The 20201-nt window shown below is 38.5% G+C and overlaps 1 pseudogene; it reads left to right on the top strand.

Annotated features, from left to right (window-relative positions):
* The first annotated feature begins 294 nt into the window (after positions 1–294).
* LOC149267004 (uncharacterized) lies at positions 295–20108 on the top strand (annotated as a pseudogene).
* Positions 20109–20201: the final 93 nt, after the last annotated feature.

Raw genomic sequence — 20201 nt, 5'->3', positions numbered from 1 at the left:
ATCTTTTCCTTTTTACGTGTGCTACTCCCGTGAATTAAAAAAATAATAAAATTAAAAACCTTTACATACATTTACGAACCACAGTAAATTTCATTAAATGGTTCATTGATAAACCTCGTCGTCAATGAAAATTTCACTTCACGTCAAGTAATAAATGGTTCTATGGTGGAGCCTCTACATCGAACCTTGATATCAATCGGACGGTTGTCAGCAAAATCGCACAATCCTTCTTACCGCACTTTAGGCGTCGCGCAATGGTTGTTTTGGAAAACTGCTCACGCCACTTGTTAGAATATGGGTGTGATTGCTGCCCTTGCAGAATTACCAGCATTAGGTAAAAGGCGGTGCAGGGAACTCGCGGTTTTGTTGAAATTATCATTTCAACACTCCCCTTTAATTTCAACTACTGTGTTATCAGTCATACCCAGACACTTCCCCAAAAAGTCAAAACTTTTATGCCCCAATGGTTTGGTCAGAATAAACTTTGTGTCAATGTGTTTCGTTCTCTTATGAAATACAGAATTCTTGGATAACGCAACAGCTGAGCTATTGTCACAAAAAATCACAATTCCTTTTGCTTGCTCTTGGCATAAACTCTTTAACATCCTTCTCATCCAAATTGCTTGACATGCTGCTGCTGTAGCTCCCAAATATTCTGCCTCTGTTGTAGACAATGCTACAATAGGTTGTTTTCTAGAAGCCCATGAAATGACTCCTGAACCCATGTGAAAAACATAACTAAATGTGCTTTTCCGATCATCTACACTTCGAGCCCAATCACTATTAGTGTATCCAATTAAATCTTAACATTCTGAAACAATATATAAAATGCCAAACCTTTTAGTACCTTTAACATACCTTAGAATCCTTTTTGCTACCTGCCAATGTGTTTCTTCTATCCTCTCCATGAAGCTGGAAATCAAACTAATAGCATGCATTATATCTAGCCTAGTTGCAGTAATAGCATGCATTATATCTAGCCTAGTTGCAGTAAAAAACATGAGGCTGCCAACTATGCTCTTGTACAAACTAGGATCAAAATCCTTGTTGTTGTCCTCTTTGCTGAGTTTTAATCCCATCACTGTGGGAGTGTTTGCTGCTTTGCTCTCCTGCATATTAAATCTTTCTAACACTTCATTAACATATTTCGCTTGTGAGATAAAAATCTCATTTCCATTTTGTTCTACTTCTATTCCTAAGAAGTATTTCATCAAACCCATGTCAGTCATGTCCATGTCAATCATTTCCTTGTGAAGGGAAAAGGTGTTACCATTGTTTTCTAAATAATTGATTCTCCACTATAAGATTTCACTTTTATTTCAATACTATCCCAATTAGTACTTGAACTATTCATGAAGTCATTCAGAGGTGGTTGATATAAGGTGATATATGTGTATTGGTCTATATATTATTGAGAGTGTGAAGGAGGAGTTTATTTTTCACATGAAACCAAGCATTTGTTCATTTACAATTTTTTCAAAACTAAAATAGGCCTTCCATGATTTTATTCATTTCCTCATTGTTATATTTCCACTTAAGATCTTGTTGAAAGTTGAAGATTTTCTAGATATTTATATGAATTTACTTCCTCTATGTTGTTGTCATAGACAAAATTAGTGTAACTAATCCTTTTTATTTGATTATATAGGCTTTGTTTTGTTATATTTTATTCACATGCACAAGCTAGAAATGAATGTTTTGAGAATTCCTAGTCGAGTTGAGTCGGGGAGAGGGGTTGCCATATAAATACAATTAATTTTAAGGTTAATACCATAACATTGAAGGGTTGGTGTAGTTTCTCTCTTATCTCATGAAGTAACTAAGATTTCTCCAAGATTTATATTATTGTACATGTCTACCAATAAACATTGACAAGATAAAGGTTGTGATAATTATATTTTAAGAAGATCATTTACACTAACTTTATGTATGTGATTATCAATGTAGAGAAAGTTAATTCATAAAATTATCTTAGAGTTGACCTTCATCACAATATTCATTGGATCTCTAGCATTGAGAAATGATAAATAAATAATGGAAAGCTTCTTTGCTTTTGACAACAACTATAAACAAGTGCCACAGGGTAGCTTAGTCCCTACCACCTAAATTAGAAATTACACTCTCAGAAAAATTGCATAAACAAGTGCCACAGGGTAGCCTAGTCCCTACCACTTAAATTAGAAATTACACTCTCAGAAAAATTGCATATAAGATAGTTGTGACAAAATTAACTTAGAATCATTTGATGGGTCAAGAATAATCGGGCGTAAAAATGAGCTTGAGTTGTAACTGATAGAAATTTAGCAATGTTAGCAATGTAACTGATCAAAAACAAATCTCATTGCCCTGATGATGGACTCACTAAGCTAGTCCGAAACGTTGGTTTCAAATCTGTTCACAGGTTTTTCCTAAAAATAAAAAAAATGTTAGGGAAGATGGAATTTAGAAGAAGACTAGAAATTTTCCACTTATGCTTGAAATTATTTTCTCGGTGAAATTGCATATAAGATGGTTGTATCCAAATTAATACAAAATGATTTAATAGTTACACAATCTTGAGTTGTAACTTGTAAATTTGGCATAGTTAGGGGAAATATATATCATAGAAGAGTTGAAATATGAAATGGGTACATGTTGAATTTTTGTGCAGGTAGAATGTAAAAGACTTCAAGATTTTAATCAAGTTAGATAGTTCAATATTGAAAATTGGTCAATGAGAGGAGAAAAAAATATGCACCAAAATTGTGAGGAAGGAAACAATGTCAACATCAAATGCACACTTCACAAACTTTTTCCACTTTTTCCAAATAGAGTTTTCTTTCTAAGAAATAAAAATCCTTTTGTGTTTATTTATAGGCCCCTTCCTAGTCAAATACCAAGTCTAGCAGGATATCATGTTCAATAAAGGAGATCTTGTGGATGCTACCATAAGAGTTCACCATGGTATCTTTGAATAATGCACACTTCACAAACTTTTTCCTCTTTTTCAGATTAGAGTCTTCCTTTTAAGGAATAAAAATCCTTTTGCAATTATTTATAGCCCCTTCGTAGTCAAATACATAGCTAAGCCTCATAGGATATCATGCTGAATAAAGGAAAGCTCGTGGATGCCACCATAACAATTCACCATGGTATCTTTGAATAGTGAATTAAATTTGTTATATCATCTAAAATAATTATTTAATCAATGCTCAACAAAAGGTAGTCTTCTCTCCTATCAAACATTGTAAGGTTGTTATGTGACTGACTAGCCTTATTTATATATATATTTCGTAGCTCTGCTTTAGCCTACTTCATCCAATGGTAAATTGTGAATTTCTCATTTTCAAACAAAAAATATTCAATATAAACCTTATGTGTCACAAACCAATCCAAATACCGAAAAGAAGTTAAGCAAGGACTATCAAAGGCAAATCCAATCACCTTAAAAGCAAGTGGTAAAAGACTATAAGCTTTCGATCAAGTGAAACAATTCAATATTGAAAAATATCGTTTTTTTTATTAAATATTTTCTATTCGAACTTGAAAGAGAATATCTAAAGATTGAGAGGAAATCTATGTTGGAAAGCTTATGGAATCTGTATAATTGGCATAATGTAAGTGATTTCTCTTTATCTTATAGCTTTGAATGGCTTTTTGTTTACTAACTTTTATATTTTGTTTACTAATTTTTATATTCAATGATCTTCTACATCTCACTATTCTTCTCAAATTTATGCCTTACGGCGTTTCCTTTGCAACATTTGGTGCAATTGCTACTTATAAATATGTTATGAGGGAAAGAGTGAGATGTGAAACCACCAAAGACACTAGTGATATTTTAAGTATATTTATATTGATAAGTTCACTTATTTTAGAATAGGATTTTCAGAATTTTAATTTAATTATCGATAATTATTTGGTGGAGGGTACAAATGTAATTTCTCTAAAATATTATTAATAGTAGTCATACATTAAACATTAAGATTTATCTCGAAAGTAGTTATCTTCCTTCTACCTTTTTAATTAAATTAATTAATTGAAAAAAGTTGCTAAAAATTCTCATATATATATATATATATATATATATATATATATATATCGAGGTTAAGCAAGGGTGTCCCTTTTTTTCTAACTTTTTGGTAGTTACATTGATAAGTTAGAAGAGCACTTGAAAATTGCAGGATGCAATGGTTTCATGATTCGAACTTAAACATGAACGCAAAAAGTTATAGATATAACCATAAACACAAAGATGCAACAGAAAAACACTTCATTTCATTAATATAAAAATATTGAACTATGCTTACAAATGTAATGGAAATAACATGGCTCGAGCGATGGTAGCTTATCTCTGAGAAGATATGTGGTGGCTAAATGCCTTTGAACTATGTTACAATGAGGCTCAAGGGTCTATTTATTATTGGAAAACATGGGAAAACCCTAAACAACCAAAACCCTATCCCAGGAGATGTAACACCAAGAGCTTATGGGCCCCGTTGGGGTTAGCTGGACAACCAACTTCCCGTGGTCATAACTTGGTCAGATTATCTCTGTTTGGTGCATATGATACCTTGTTGGAAAGGTATCACCACGAATTATAGGTTTCATCACATGACCTTGCCTATGACTCTAGGCTTGCCACGGACCCCAAAAAACATCGTTTAGGGGGACAAAATGGCTCCGGAAGTTCAGGACACCAAAAACTTCTAAACATTGTAAATGATGAAATGAATAAATAAATAAAGAGATGAAAGTGACTAAGGGGTCTAGGTGCAATAGGCGGGTGGCCACCAATATCCACCAGGATCATTCCTGCCCCCTTAGTAAGAAATGGTACCCATTGTGTGCAGAGCCTCCATGAGGTGAGGAAATTTTTGTTGAACCTCGTCCCTGGTGCACCACTTGCCCTTGTGAATGAATTGGCCTTCTTTGACAACTCGATTTAATTATATCCTCTGTTGGTGAGTGTTCTTGATTTTTTTGTCCATGATCTAATCAGTTGTGGCTTATTCAATGTAGCTGGGGTTGAGGTCTATTGGTGTGAGTTGTTCTGCAATGTTAAATGTGTCCAACAATGGTGGAAACCATGGCCAAAGGCGATCTACATTGAACAATTCGTGTAGACCAATGAATGGTGGGATGTTGAGCTCGAAGGCATTTTCACCAGCAGCCTTAGTGATGGTGTATAGCCCATATAAGAGCGGGAAAAGCTTGCAGTGGAGTCCATAAAGGCACTCCTTCTACAAAGGTAGCCAAACATTGTCACCCACCTAGAACTATTGAGGCACTCTATGTTGATCATGGCATCGCTTGTACTTAGCATTGGCTCTGTCCAATCTATCATGGACGTATTGGCGTATGTGTTGAATGCACTCAATGAAGTTGATAGCCCTTTCAGCTACGTACAAGCTGAATATACCTAAGTGGCTATAAATGGTATGGCCGCATCAATGGGGCATAATGGCTGAAATCCCAACCGTACCTGAAAGGGGTTGTGACCTGTTGAGCTGTGGAGAGATTTGTTGTCACTGTGTTGGATATAGGGGAGACTTTCATTCGACGTGTGTGGATGCTTCGAGTTATACATGCACAGAATGTGTACAATTATCTTGTTGAAAACCTCTATTTGGCCATCAGTTTGGGGATGGAAAGTCATGGACTTAGTAAGTTTTGTATCTAGCATTGACCAGAGACTTGACCAAAATGCACTCAGGAATCTATTGTCTCGATCTGAGACAAGGGACTTTGGGATCTCAAAGTGCACCCGCACTCGCTCAAAGAAAAGCTTAGCAGTGGCCTCTACTGTGATACTCTTCTTGTAGACTGCCATGATGTCCATCTTAGAGAATCTGTCGACGACCACGAAAATGCAATCATTCCATTGCTTAGTAGAAGGAAGGCCCGACATGTAATCCATGGAGACAGATTCCCAAGGCCAGCTAGGAGTAGGTAGAGGAGTATACATGCTTTGCTTCTTGATGGTTGGTTTGGCAATGGCGTAAGAAGTATAAGATCTAATGTACTTCCCACCATCCTAATGAAGTTTCAGATCATAAAAATACTTCTACAATACCACCACTATTTTCTCTACTCTGAAATGTCCAGCGAATCGACTATAGTGCACCTCCCAAATCATCTTGGCACACTCACTTGAAGGAACACAGATGTGTCCCAGGTGGCATAAAAGTGCATCTTGAAGGTGAAAATTTGGAACTTTCTTCCCTTCTAGGAGTGTTTGGTATATGTTGCTGAATTCTAAATCACTCTTGTAAATATGTAGCCACCCCGACGTCTCGTACCCATAGGAGTCAAGCATAGTGATCGGCACCATGACGAGTGATCAGCTGGGGCAATCAATTATGTTATTGTTGTTTCACTTCTTATAATTAATGTTCAAATGGAACTATTGTAGATAGATGGACCATTTATGATGGCCATCGCTATACAACTTCCCTTGTGTCTGTATGAAATATAGAGGTTGATGGTCTGTGTGGATGACCGTTTCCTTCCACATAACGTAATTCTTCCATTGATGGCAGGCCTGCACAATTGAATACATTTCTTTGTAGTACTTTTGGACTATGTCTGAAGTGTCTCATTGTGGTAAGCCACTGGATTCCCATGCTAAGTAAGAACTGCACCAATAGCACAGTCGAAGGCATATGTCTCATTCTCAAATGGTTGTTGCAGGTATGGTAATGTGAGCACTAGTGCTAAAGAGAGGTGATTATTCAACTCGAAGAATGTTTTTTGTTGGGTTTCTGACCAAAAAAACTTTCCTTTCACTCCACCCTTGGTGACTTGACTTAAAGGCCAAGTGACATGAGAGAACCCCAACATGAACCTATGGTAGAAATTGGCAAGACCCAAAAAGATGCGGAGCTCTGTTAGAGTGGTTAGGGCTAGCCAATCCAGAATGACTTGTATCTTGTATGTTTCCACATGTACACCCTGCTCATCAATGACGTTGTTGGGCTCCAAAAATGGCACTCATTACCATACATTTTTCACCTATGCTTCCATTATTTTGCTCACTATTCATCACCTTGTCACTCCATTTTCCTTACTATTCACCATTAATGGGTCTCATTTATATTTTCCAAATATTGTTTATTTTTAAGCATTTTTGAGAGAAATTCTTGATTAAATATTAGAAAATAATATATTTTACTTTATATATGGAAAGTGGGTTATTTTGACATGTGTAGGTTCCAAGGAAGCTTCCAAGACACCTTTATGTGGCCTTGAATGATCAAATTCGAATTTGATAAGATAAACCTCATGGAAAAGATCATGGAGAAGATCATGGACCTCATGGAGGAAATCATGGAGGATAGGGTTATGTGTCTAGATGGTTGAGAAATGTATGGAACTAAAAGAGAGATTAATGGATCATCATTATGAGTTTGTTATCTCCTCTCATTGTATAAATAGGAGTACCTCCTCCATTCCAAAAGGAGGACTCTTAGAGAATTGTATCCAATTGATGATGGAATAGAATAAGGCTTCATTTTTCATATCTTTCCATTATGTAGTTTTAGATATAAATTGTGTGAATGTAGGATATGAATTTATGTAGTTTTAGATGTAAGTTTTCTTAATGTACTATATGGAATAATTTGTCTTGTTCTTAAGAGAATTGAGCTCACTCTAAAATGATGAGAGAAACATGTTATTTCATATTAGATTTTGTTTCATTTCATTGTTTAGATGTTTAAGGATTTGATTGGTGAATGAGTTTTGAATTAAAATCTTTTCAGCATGTGAGAGAACAACCAAGGGTCTAAGTTAGACTCACTCTCCATTGGATTTGCATGATAATTAAAATTCATTCTTTTGCTTTTATGTTTCAAGTATCATATGAGGAGATACCAAGAGTCTAAGTTAGGCTCTCTCTCCAATGATTTATATGGTAATTGAAATTCATTCTTTTGTGTTTCAAGTCATTTCATTTCTTATGCTTATGAATGAATCTTAGTTTAGTTTGGATTAGTACATGAGAGGACAAACAAAAGACTAAGTTAGTCTTTCTCTCTTTGAATCTAAACAATAATTAAAGTTCATTCTCTTGTCTCTATTTCAAGTTTTTGGTTTTATGAATGATTTCTCTATGATATTGTAGGGAAGGACAACCAGGACCTCCTTAGTTAGGAGCCTCTTCCCTTTCATATTATATTGAATCGTAAATAATTTAGTTAGTTATAGAGTTAGTTGCCTACTCCTGCATATATATTGCTGGCACCATTACAAGCTCACGAGTTTCCCTGGTCGATAATTTATGCAGCAATTTAAGTCCAATAAATTGCCCAACAGACGTATCCTAGACATTGAACCTGGGTCATTCCAAAGGTGCATTTCTCCAAGTTAGTACACAACTTGTGTTGTTTCAGGGTTTAAAGGACCTGCTGAATATGGTGGAGGTGCTCTTCCCAACTCTGGCTAAAGATCAGGATGTCATCTAAATAAACCATCACGAATGCATTGGTGAAGGGTCGCAAGATGTTGTGCATCAATCTCATGAAGGTTTTAGGGGTGTTCGTCAATCCGAATGGAATGACCAACCATTTGAAAATTCCCTCCTTAGACTTGAAGGTAGTCTTCCACACGAGGGTTTGAAAGGAACCTGGTGATAACCTAACTTCAAGTCAATCTTGCTAAAATATTTTTCCACTTTGAGTTGGTCCAAAACGTCATCAATCTATGGGATTGGGTACCTATTCCGAACAATGATCTTGTTCAACACTTGATAGTCAATACAAATCCTCCAAGTCCCATCTTTCTTCTGTACCAATACAATCAGGCTCCCACAAGGTGATGAGCTTGGCGTGACGTACCCTTTTTTCATTAGTTCCTAAATCTACCTCTTGATCTCATTGTTCTCTAGAACAGAGCATCGATAGATCGGTCCATTGGGTAGTGGTGCACTGAGGGTCATATTGATGGATTGCTTGACCTGATAGTGTAGAGGTGCCCCTATGGGTGACGATAAAATATCCTCATACTCCATGACCTTCTCCATATGTTGTTGTTGTGTAGAAGAGCATTGCCTAGAATCCATGGCCACAACCTTCTTCTTGCCTTAGGGACGAATCATAAGGAAACCAAATCTCCTGGTCTAGGAAATGATGTTACTATATTCCTTTGTAGTGATCAAAGAGATGGTGGTTGGCGGGGCTACCTCAGGTATCCTGTACATCTTATTAGCCAAATTAATAATCACAGAGCGAGGTCTATACTCATATACAACATGTCGCTTCCATCAGTGTGGTTGTCCTAATAGTACATCACAAACTTCAAGAGGATCAATGTCACATAATACCTCATCCACGAAGGGCTTGATGCTGTAGGGAAGGCGACACTGCTGGCTAACACAAAGATATCGTCCTTGGTGAAGGCATCCGATGGTATAGGATGGTGGATGTGTTCTAGTCTAATGTGTGCTTAATGCAGATTTTTGGTCAATTTTGGAGACAATGTCAAGGATTTAATGAACATTTGGCAGTAAATATTCAAATAAGACAAGGGAGAGAATTTGTAGGAGGGTGTCCCCCTCATTTAAATGACTCCCTACTTTGAATTCTCCTTCAGAAAGCTCAGAGCACAAGCAGCCACATCAATTTATGAAAGAGGCAGCCAAGCAAGTGGAGGATAACTGCTGTCTATTTCAAGTTTAGGGAGCTGTTAGGAGCTCTAGTTGTATAAGTAGAGAGGCCTAGGGCCTCATTAGGTTGTTGGATGTCAGTCAAATTTTCACACTTTTGTTGTAGCTTTGCTCTACTCAACATCGAGCTTACTTTTGTTAACAGTTTTATGTAATCCTATTATTATTTTGATAATGAAGATGAGATCTTGTTCAAGTTAGAACTGATTTACCTCAGAGGGTTGAAGCTCTTGGGTTAGGTCCCACTCCAAGCAGCCAAGCACCTCTTGTTTTTTATTTATATGCTTTGTTTCAGTTTATGAATGAGTTGCTAATAGATAGATTTCTTTCTTAGTTAAGAATAGGTTGCTTTTGGTAATTTAAAAGGTTGTTTCCATTTCAGTTTGTTGTAGCATATTGAACAGTGATAGAATAAGATACATAAAGGCCACCAATAGAGCCTTGGCCTCCTTCCTCCCCTTTGGGATCATGAACTGAGGCCAAGACCCTCTTCCTGCCACAAAAAACACAGATTTTCCTTTGCAATAGGATTTCTAGTGTTGAAACTTGTTAGAAGGTTCATGTTTTGTTGTAGATCTATTTACCATCTTTATTTTTGTCTTTACAATAAATTTCCTTCCATGTTTTCTCTCCATATAGCATTGCTTAGCATTTACTTTCCTAGATCAGAATTTAGACTAGCTTGATAAAGAGTTCTGTTTTTTTGGTGTAGCTAGTTTCTTTGCTTGCTTAGTCTCAGTGTTTGATTTCTAGTTCTCTTATAGTACATCTTTGCTCACAATAAGTTAGCCAATTAGTCATCACCATCTCTCTTTGATCCATGTTCCACAGGTCATCCAATGTCCCTCACAAATCTGCCTTAATTTTCTACACTTTTCTCATGAACTTTCCTCTCTTTCTTTGAACAAGTCCAACCATCTTTCTCTTCCCTAATCCTCCTTGATGAAACTTAGACACCTTAACACATCCTCCTAGCCATCAGCTACCCTTTCCACCCATTTTCCCACCTGCAAAACCTCTAAAGAAGCTCTCGGCATCCTCCTATAGACCTCCTGTAGATCCCCTGCAGCCTCCTATAAAATTTCCTATAGGTGTCTTTTTGAAGTCCAATTGCAGAAAAAGCCTCCATAAGGCCACCTGGGACCTCTTAGGACCCTTCCACACCTTCCTACACCTCTGAAAACTCCAAATTCGTCCTCCATTTCCACCTAATCGCTGCCACATCCACAAGCAAATAATTTACATACATGAAAATTTCACCTAAAAACAAATTTAGGTGGGCTTGGGATTCCAGCCACTATGTCCCGTTGATGTGGTCATGCCATTTGTAGCTACTCACGCAGATTCAACTCATGTCCAGTCTGAAACAGATAAGGAAAAAAACTTCATTAAGCACATCCAACATATTCTTCAGCAGGTCCATGACATTTTGGAGAAATCAAATGCCAAGTACAAGCAGCGACATGATCAACATTGGGTGCCACACAAGTTTTAGGTGGACGACAGAGTCTAGTTGCATTTGCAAAAGGAATGCCTTAACGGAGCCTATCGGAAACTCAGACCACTCCGATATGGTCCTTACACCATTACCAAGGCTATGGGAGACAACGCATTTGAGCTCAGCAATCCCCTAGTCCTTAGCCTGCACCTAGTGTTCAATGTGGACCACCTTCGGCCATACTTTCCATGATTACTAGACACATCCTACATTGCAGAACAACTCACACCCACATAGTTAAATCCATATTGCATGGAACAAGCTACAACTGACCAAATCATGGACACAAAAATCAAGCACACTTGCCAGCAGAATATCCAAATGTATCAAGTTGTCAAAGCAAGCCAACTCCTTCACCAGGGCAAGTGGCTCACTAGGGACCAAGTTTAACAGAAGTTTCCTCATTGTTGTAGGGAAAAGTATCCGACTCGGATGACCCTATCCCACTCTAAGGGTGATAGTACCTCAGCAACAACTGTAAAGAAAACTACTTAAGGTTTACTTCTTTACGAAAGCAAGAGAGAATGAGGAAATGCACTAACCGTTGCCTTGCGCTTAATGTCGAATCCAAACTCTTCTCTTTGGCTGCTTGCTCCCAGCTCCTTGCTCTTTTGCTGGCCCAGCTACAATGAGATCCTGCAAAATAACAAAGAAGGAAACTACAAGAAGCATGCAATCATAACTGATTCAAGGATTAGCATAAATCAAATATACAATTATCACAATATATCATTGAAACAAGTGCATATAGAAGAACCTCAATAGCTTTTATTAATGAAGAAGTAAAGTTCTGAGAGAGTTACAACCATTGAAGGCCCCAATCCAGCAACACCTCCCAGCAGAAAGAATTACTCCTCTTCACCTCCTTCAAGCAATCACCCAATAGCTCTATAGTGAAACCAACAGCATATCATTACTTTGCACAAAATTCCAGCCTCCTGAGCTCATAGGAGAGAGCTCAATATATAGATGAATTGAGAAAGGATGAGTCAACTTGCAACTGATGTGTAGCTGCCTTGTGTCCTCTCTCTCTTCAGTTGATCTTCAATTCTTGAGTCCACTTGGAGAACCTTGCTTCCACTTGGAGAAACAGAGCCTCTGACTCATCACAAGGCGAAATCCCTGATCCAAGTGTCATTTTTGGAAGATTCCAGAGCAATGACTCAGTGTGCCACTTGTCCCATCTCGCTCAGCGCAGGTGGCCTTTGTTCCACTTGCTTTGCAATGCAGGTACACCATGGAGGAGTTGAGTTTCAGCGCAGAAGCCTAGTGGAGCACCTGCTTTGATTTCAGGATTGCTTGTTTTTGAGTGTTTTCAGGTGGAGAACTGATCTGAGAGTTGTTGGTTTGCTGACCTTGTTCCTCTAGGGGTAGGAACATCATGTTTAGGGACTTTGGATCCCTTGGATTATTGACAATTCATGCCTGATGCTGCAAGGCACAAAATTGTCTATAACAGATGCCCCCTAAAGTATGAGGTCGTTTATCGGGTGAAATGCTTTATTAGGAGGATCCGAAGTTCATTCAATCTGCTGAGAAGTGTCCTGTAATAAGATACAATACAATACATTATTTTTCATTCTTTTTCATGATCTAGCTGAGGCGGGCATTCCCATGCTCAGCTTTATAAATACATTTTGGTACATAGAACAGACGATCGTCTGATGATAGACTGATAATTCTCTGCTGAAATTATCATCCTTTGAGAAGGATGATCATCTGCTGCAATGATGTACACATAAAATGTCTTTATATCCTGAATATATATCGCAGCTCGGATGGATGAAACTAGATCCGGGGTCTTCAATCTCTTCCGATCTTCACTCGATGTACAAGTCGATCAATGTGAGAATTTCTTGAAGTCGAACATGGAAAGACATCGCTTGATTACCGGTCAATGATGTAAACCGTTAACAAGCGCGAGAGGAATCACCGATAAGGATGATGACCCTCAAGGTACAGCAGTACAATTCACATGGTGGGAATAAAGGACTTCGCGTCGACCACCATGCAAAATACTCTAGTCGAAGGTCATTGATGTATACCTGTCGCCGGAAGTGAGAAACTTGCCATTGAGGCATGCAAGCTTCAAAGTACTAAAGGGGTTGTTCCTAGATCAACTCCTTGGATAATGAGCTGATGTCGACAAGGAGCGATCCGTCAAAGGAGGGCCTTAATGAATCCCACATCATTGACACAGAACGGAGCTAGTGATTGTGATGAGGTGAAAACAAACTGTGATGTATGATTCAGGGTGGCGGTCATGAAATGGATGAAGGGCAATGTATGGCAGTGGATGGGACACTGTTGACTCTTTGCAGAACAACATCTCTTGAACATATAACGACACTGATGTGATGGATCGGTAGCATTACCCCAAATGTGGATGGTGTGGCGAGGACCATGGTGATGAGACCGGTGAATGAAGCAACCCAACCCGATGTGATACGGAGGACAAAGTGTCATGTTCAAGAGCGACTTGCTACCATTAAAGCTGTGAGGTTCTCCCAATTTTTCCCCAGTCATTGCTGACCAGTACCTCTTTATTTTTGTCAAGCTTGAGGAGGATAACATATGCTTGTTCTATAACCTGCCCTTCGGGCAAGCCCATCGCTATGTTTTAACGAGCCCAGCGATAGGGAAACTCGTTCTCGTCTAAAGACAAGTTTGTCGCTATTTAATCATTTTAACGAGTCTAACGACAAGGAAAACTCGGTCCTTTTCATTTTTAGAGAGTCTGAAAAGGTACATAAAGTCAACTCCACAATTCCTTTTTCGTCATCTAATCCCTTCAGTCCAAAAAAGTATAAAACAATACAAAAGGGATGAATTTTTGATTGCTTTAACAAGCCGAACAAAACAAGCGCTCAATCTTTTTGTGCAATAATCCCTCAGGTCCAAAAAGATTAAAATCTAGAGGAGGGATAGCTCTTCCGGTCGTTTAACGAGCTGGAAGGCCAAAACTCGGCAAACTTTTCATATTTTACGAGTCAGGAGAAAAGAGCTCAAAGAAGACTCGTCTTTTGAGGAACGAGTGATAAACAGGGATAGCAGCAGATTCCAGGTACAGGTTGGAATTTTCCAATCACGGCAGTATTACAAGGATGGCTAGGTGGGATCACTCTTCGCAACTGTTCCTCAAAATAGGTAAACAATCAAGTGGATGTGAATGATCGGCCAAATGAAAAGTGGAGGTGATGGTGCACAAACACGACCAAGGCTTTTATGGCTGATGAATTTACGGTCTCAAATGGTTATTTACCGGTTCATTTTTTTGGATGAGCTTGAACTCTGGGGAAAGCTTGCTCACATGCTTATGTTTATTTTTTAACGAGCATGAATTTCCGCATTAAAACTGCTCGGATCTTGCGTTTATTTTTTAACGAGCATGAACTTTGCCAAAACTGCTCGTTTTTGCATGCCCCCAGCATCATAATAACGCATGTCAAAGAAGGGTGCCCCCCAAGCTTCATTGCATTCAACTTGGTGGTTGGAATGAAGGTTTACCTTTGAATTTTGAAAAGGGGATTTGTTTCATTTTTTAATGAGGTTGACACAGTAAAAGAACTATCCTCATGATTCCTTGTTTCATTTTTTTAACGAGGTTGACACGAGATAAGAACCGTCCTCGGAGCCCACTATGTTTACAGTATTTCCATTAGGGCGATGATCCATGCTGACAAAATATTTAGGAATCTTCCGAATCCGTTGGATATAGAAGATTTCATATTGTAGGTTTCCACTGTGGCTACTTCCGCCAGATTACTCGCCGGCGGTAGGGCAAAAGTACCCATTAAGGCAGGGTCTTTTAGGAGACCTGCTCCAACATTTCGAAGCAAATGATCGCTTCCATGGATCATTGGAATGCTTCCCGTAACTTGTGAACTGTCGGGGAGGAAATTTTGTTGGTCGACGACTGTAATCCCTCCTTGAAAGGGAAATGAAATCTTCCTGAAGTAGGTCGACACAACTGCGGCCATGGCATATATCCAGGGCCTTCCCAGTAGGATGTTGTAATCGAGGTTCCCATCGATTACTTCAACATCAACTTCTACTGTTTTGCCCCCCAGTTCAACTTGCAAGTTACTTAAAATCCCGTATGGAGTGTATGATCGTCCATCAAATGCTTTTAATGTCGTTGACGATTTCGACAAAGGTGGTGAGCCTAAATTTTTCCAGCAACTCATCGACATAAGACATGTAGATGCCCCCTCATCAATAATTGTTCGATGAACAGTTTTGTTGAGGGCTTTCACTTGAATAAGGAAAGCTAGTTGAGCTGGTATCTGAGGGTCATATCCTTTATGATCAAAGGCCACAAGATTGGAATCCATTGGGCCTATCCCACCTATGGCTGATAATAAAGCTTGCTCTTGGGAGGTGCATTTTTGCGCTACCTCAAGTGTCGACATAGCGGACGACGATTGGGTCAAGTCCTCTATTATATTGTAATCCTGTGTTATTTTTTCACGAGGATTAAATGTCGATTTGTGTACTACTCCCTTTGGCGACTTTATCATTGGTTTAGGAACGATGGGTGGCACAACTTTGGTCAAAGTTGTTGTTGAACTACTAGGTTGTTTATTTGCCTTGTTGTTCAATTGCTTTGGATTCCTGTGATCTTTATTCCTTGTCAAAGCATTATTTTGCTGCTTTGAGGTGGACAACGTAAGAACTTGGGATCGGGAAGCATTTTGATTAGCAACCAGATTTTGTCTTGGACTAGGAAACGGATCAGTCAATACTGCTGGGGTTTTTGAACTCTTGAAGAGTTTCTTAACTTCAGCTATATGAGGACAATCTTTCGTCCAATGATCCTCATCGCATATATGACACCCTGTCGGGGGTTTCCCTTTCCTTTTCTTTTTCTTCTTGCCCCCTGGTTGCTTCAGTTGTTTGCCCTTGTCGGTCGACATGGCATTTACTTCTGAGGCAAGAAGTTCCTCATTTGCATTTTGACTAGAAATTTTGCGTTTGCCAGTCACGCCATTGCTGGCGTGAGAGTCAGTATTCGATTTAGGAGGGGGAGGAATTGAAAATTCAGGTCTGGGGGCGTCAGGTATTTTGTCGTAGAGCGTGCCAGACTGAGTATATACTAAGTCCAGATATTGAGCACGAGCAATGACCTGCTCCTCTGTTACGACTCCCCCCTTGGCCACATCTTCCGTTATAGCCGGAAGTAACGACTTTATAAACCATTCAGCTAACAGCTGATCGGGAACGTAAGTTTTCACCATCCTACGACGACGTCGCCACTCATGTATATGATCAGATATGTGAGTGGCCGTTGTCTGTTTGAAGTTGGTAAGGAGTTCTGTTCCCGTTTCATACCTTATCGGTAATTGAAAATGGGTTAAGAAAGTCGTGGCTAAGGAGCTGAAATTGTCGAAAGAGGCTCTTGGCAATTCAATGTACCATTTAGCCGCTGGACTTGTCAATGTCCTCTGGAAGAGGCGAAGTCTTATCGAATCATCGTTTAGAGTGTTCGATGAACACCACAGATGAAAAGTCATGACGTGATTCGATGGGTCTTCACCTGGATTTCCATTGAATTTAGGAATGTCCGATGGAAGTTTATGCGGAATCGCTGGCCACCAAGGGGCATAAGCAATTGGATCATTCGTCAGTCGGTTTAGATCTGGAAATTCTAGAGTTGCTACAAAGGGCAACTGTTGGTTCAGGTTAGGCGAAGCATATCTAGGATAAGATGGTATCGCCTGAGCAATGGGTGTTGGGCCTCAAAATAGTCCCTATTTTCACTCCATTATTCACCAATATTTTCACATTTTACCTTCATGTCACCTCCATTCCACCTCCATATCATTACATTTACCTCATTATTGGGTTCTAACAATACTTTTCCAAAGTTTATTAATTCTTAACATTTTTAAGTGAATTTATGGCTAAAACTTAGAAAATAATATGCTTAAACTTATACCTAACAATTAGCATGAGTTTGCTGACATGTGTAGGCACAAAGGAAGCTTCCAAGACACCTTTATGTGGCCTTGAATGATCAAATTCGAATTTGATAAGATAAACCTCATGGAAAAGATCATGGAGAAGATCATGGACCTCATGGAGGAAATCATGGAGGATAGGGTTATGTGTCTAGATGGTTGAGAAATGTATGGAACTAAAAGAGAGATTAATGGATCATCATTAGGAGTTTGTTATCTCCTCTCATTGTATAAATAGGAGTACCTCCTCCATTCCAAAGGAGAGGACTCTTAGAGCATTGTATCCAACTTATGATGGCATAGAATAAAGCTTCATTTTTCATATATTTCCATTATGTAGTTTTAGATATAAATTGTGTGAATGTAGGATATGAATTTATGTAGTTTTAGATATAAGTTTTCTTAATGTAGTATATGGAATAATTTGTCTTGTTCTTAAGAGAATTGAGCTCACTCTAAAAGGATGAGAGAAACATTTTATTTCATATTAGATCTTGTTTCATTTCATTGTTTAGATGTTCAAGGATTTGATTGGTGAATGAGTTTTGAATTAAAATCTTATCAGCATGTGAGAGAACAACCAAGGGTCTAAGTTAGACCCTCTCTCTATTTGATTTGCATGATAATTAAAATTCATTCTTTTGCTTTTTATGTTTCAAGTATCATATGAGGAGATACCAAGAGTCTAAGTTAGGCTCTCTCTCCAATGATTTATATGGTAATTGAAATTCATTCTTTTGTTTTCATTTCAAGTTTCTAGTTTTATATAATCAATGATTTCTCTATGATACTGTAGGGAAGGACAACCAGGACCTCCTTAGTTAGGAGCCTCTTCCCTTGCATATTGTATTGAATCTTAAATAATTTAGTTAGACATAGAGTTAGTTGCCTACTCCTGCATATATTTTGCTGGCACCATCACAAGCTCACGAGTTTCCCTGGTCGATAATTTATGCAGCAATTTAAGTCCAATAAATTGCCCAACATTTTGGCGCCGTTGCCGGGGAATGGTGCTAAGGGATTAGGCATTAGAAATTTAATTTAGTACTAGCATTTTCTTTAGACAAAATAATTTGTGAACCCTGGTGACAGCAGGATCTTCACAAAGGAGTTTAAGTTTGAATTTTCTTAGTTTTAATGTTTAGCTAGTTTGAAATTTCGTCTTTTCAAAAACCCCCCCTGCATGAATAAAAACAAATCAAGCGATGAGTATGCTCTCTTCCTGCGCTTCGTGCGATCAGGAAGATCAGAAAATCTATTGATTTTGTTCAAATAAAAATACTCTTGCTGGAGAACTAATGTGCAGCATGACAATAAAGAATTTTGTGAAAAAAAAAAAACATCTTTTAGATCATATTTAGTTTTTTTAATTTTAGATTTTTAACCAATAAAAAACTTAGTTTTTAATTTTAGATTTAAAAAAAAAAAAAAACCCATTTTTGTATTTGTTTTTCTTTAAAAAAAAAAAAACACTACTCATTTTTAGTTTTCTTTTCTAAAAAAAAAATCATTTAAAAAAAAAACATTAACCATTTTCTTTGTTTTTTTGATATAAAAAAAAAAATAAAAAATCTTTAGATGAAATTTAGTTTTTGTAAAAATTTTTTTTTTTGCAAAACAGGCGTTATTCAAATATTGAATCTGATATATTCTTATGATCCTGTTCTTTGTCACATTGTTGTTGTCCCGATGATCGAATCCTCAGCTGGAAACATACACGTAAAGGCTCTCTGAATTGGCCGATTTGATACAATGACTTCTGCCGTGATCATGAACCTCCTATTGGTTTTATTAAAAGCAGATATTCGTGGACTATTTGGCAGTGTTTTCTTGTGATTTTGGACCAGAGTTTACTGTATTTGACGTGAATGGTGAGTAACCACACACAGGTATCATTGCGTCTGTTAGCAATGATAATCCTGCTCTTGTTTCATATGTGGATGATGAGAGGCTTGAATTCCAGGATGGGGATTTAGTTGTTTTTTTTTTAAGTACATGGTATGACTCAGTTGAATGATGGGAAGCCAAGAAAGGTAAAGAATGCAAGACCATATTCTTTCCTCTTAGAGGAGGACACGACCAACTTTGGAGCCTATGAGAAGAGTGGTATTGTCACCCAGGTATCTTTGTATTTTCGGTTTCATATTTTATACGATCTTCTTCTTGAAGGATAACACGATTTACCTGTCGGAGGCTAATGAATAAGACAGAGATTTGTGTGATGAGTTCTCGAAGCTCCGCTCGTCCTTTGGGTTCCCTTTTGCCTTCCTTTTTGAGGAAGAGCAGTCTCGCTAGAATCTCCTCGGTGGAAATTCTTGTTTCCTCCAGCAAATCGTATGCCATCTTCGCCATTTCGATGACCCGATACATAACTTGTGAGGCCATGTTATCCCTTCAGTTGTGCCGCGGGTCTCAGTGCCAAGCTCCATGAGTTTTCAGAACTCCAGCAATAAGAAGCCGAGTTACATATAAGGAGAGGAGCCTCCCGAACCTGATATTGAGGAAGAGGTAGCTGCAGAGGAAGATGAACACGAAGAAGTTCCCGTTGATACGCTTGGAGGGGCCGATAAAGAACCTGCAGAACAGGAACAGCCGATCGCTAAACCCCGGAAAACCTCGAAGTTCATGACCAAATATGAGCGTGCTAGAATACTAGGCACCCGAGCATTGCAGATCAGCATGAATGCGCCTGTCATGGTTGAACTTGAAGGTGAGACTGATCCACTGGAGATTGCAATGAAAAAAAAAAAAACTCAGAGAGAGGAAGATTCCTTTTACGATTTGCCGATATTTTCCTGATGCAAGTTACAAAGATTGGGGTGTCGACGAGCTTATTGTTGAAGATTCATGGAGAAGATCGCGCCAGTTCAGGAGAAGATCGCGCCAGTTTAGGATTCAGTTCACAAAATTTGGGATAGATCGCGGAGAATGTGCCTGGCTTCAATTCTACTCGACTGGAGCCTTCATGATCTGCCTTGCATGGCGGACTAGCGTGGAAACTTGTTAACGATGGCCTTATCTCCGTGGCGCGGACTGGCTGAGTTAGCGCGTTGACTTGGTGTGTGGCACTGCCAATCTATAATGGATCCCCTGCATGCCG

The sequence above is a fragment of the Pinus tabuliformis genome, chromosome 6, assembly GCF_031772625.1.
Source record: "Pinus tabuliformis cultivar Carrire ecotype Pingquan chromosome 6, CPIR1, whole genome shotgun sequence".
NCBI classification, from domain to species: domain Eukaryota; kingdom Viridiplantae; phylum Streptophyta; class Pinopsida; order Pinales; family Pinaceae; genus Pinus; species Pinus tabuliformis.
Note: the sequence above shows the minus strand (reverse complement) of the source record. Positions and strands in the feature narration are given on the sequence as shown.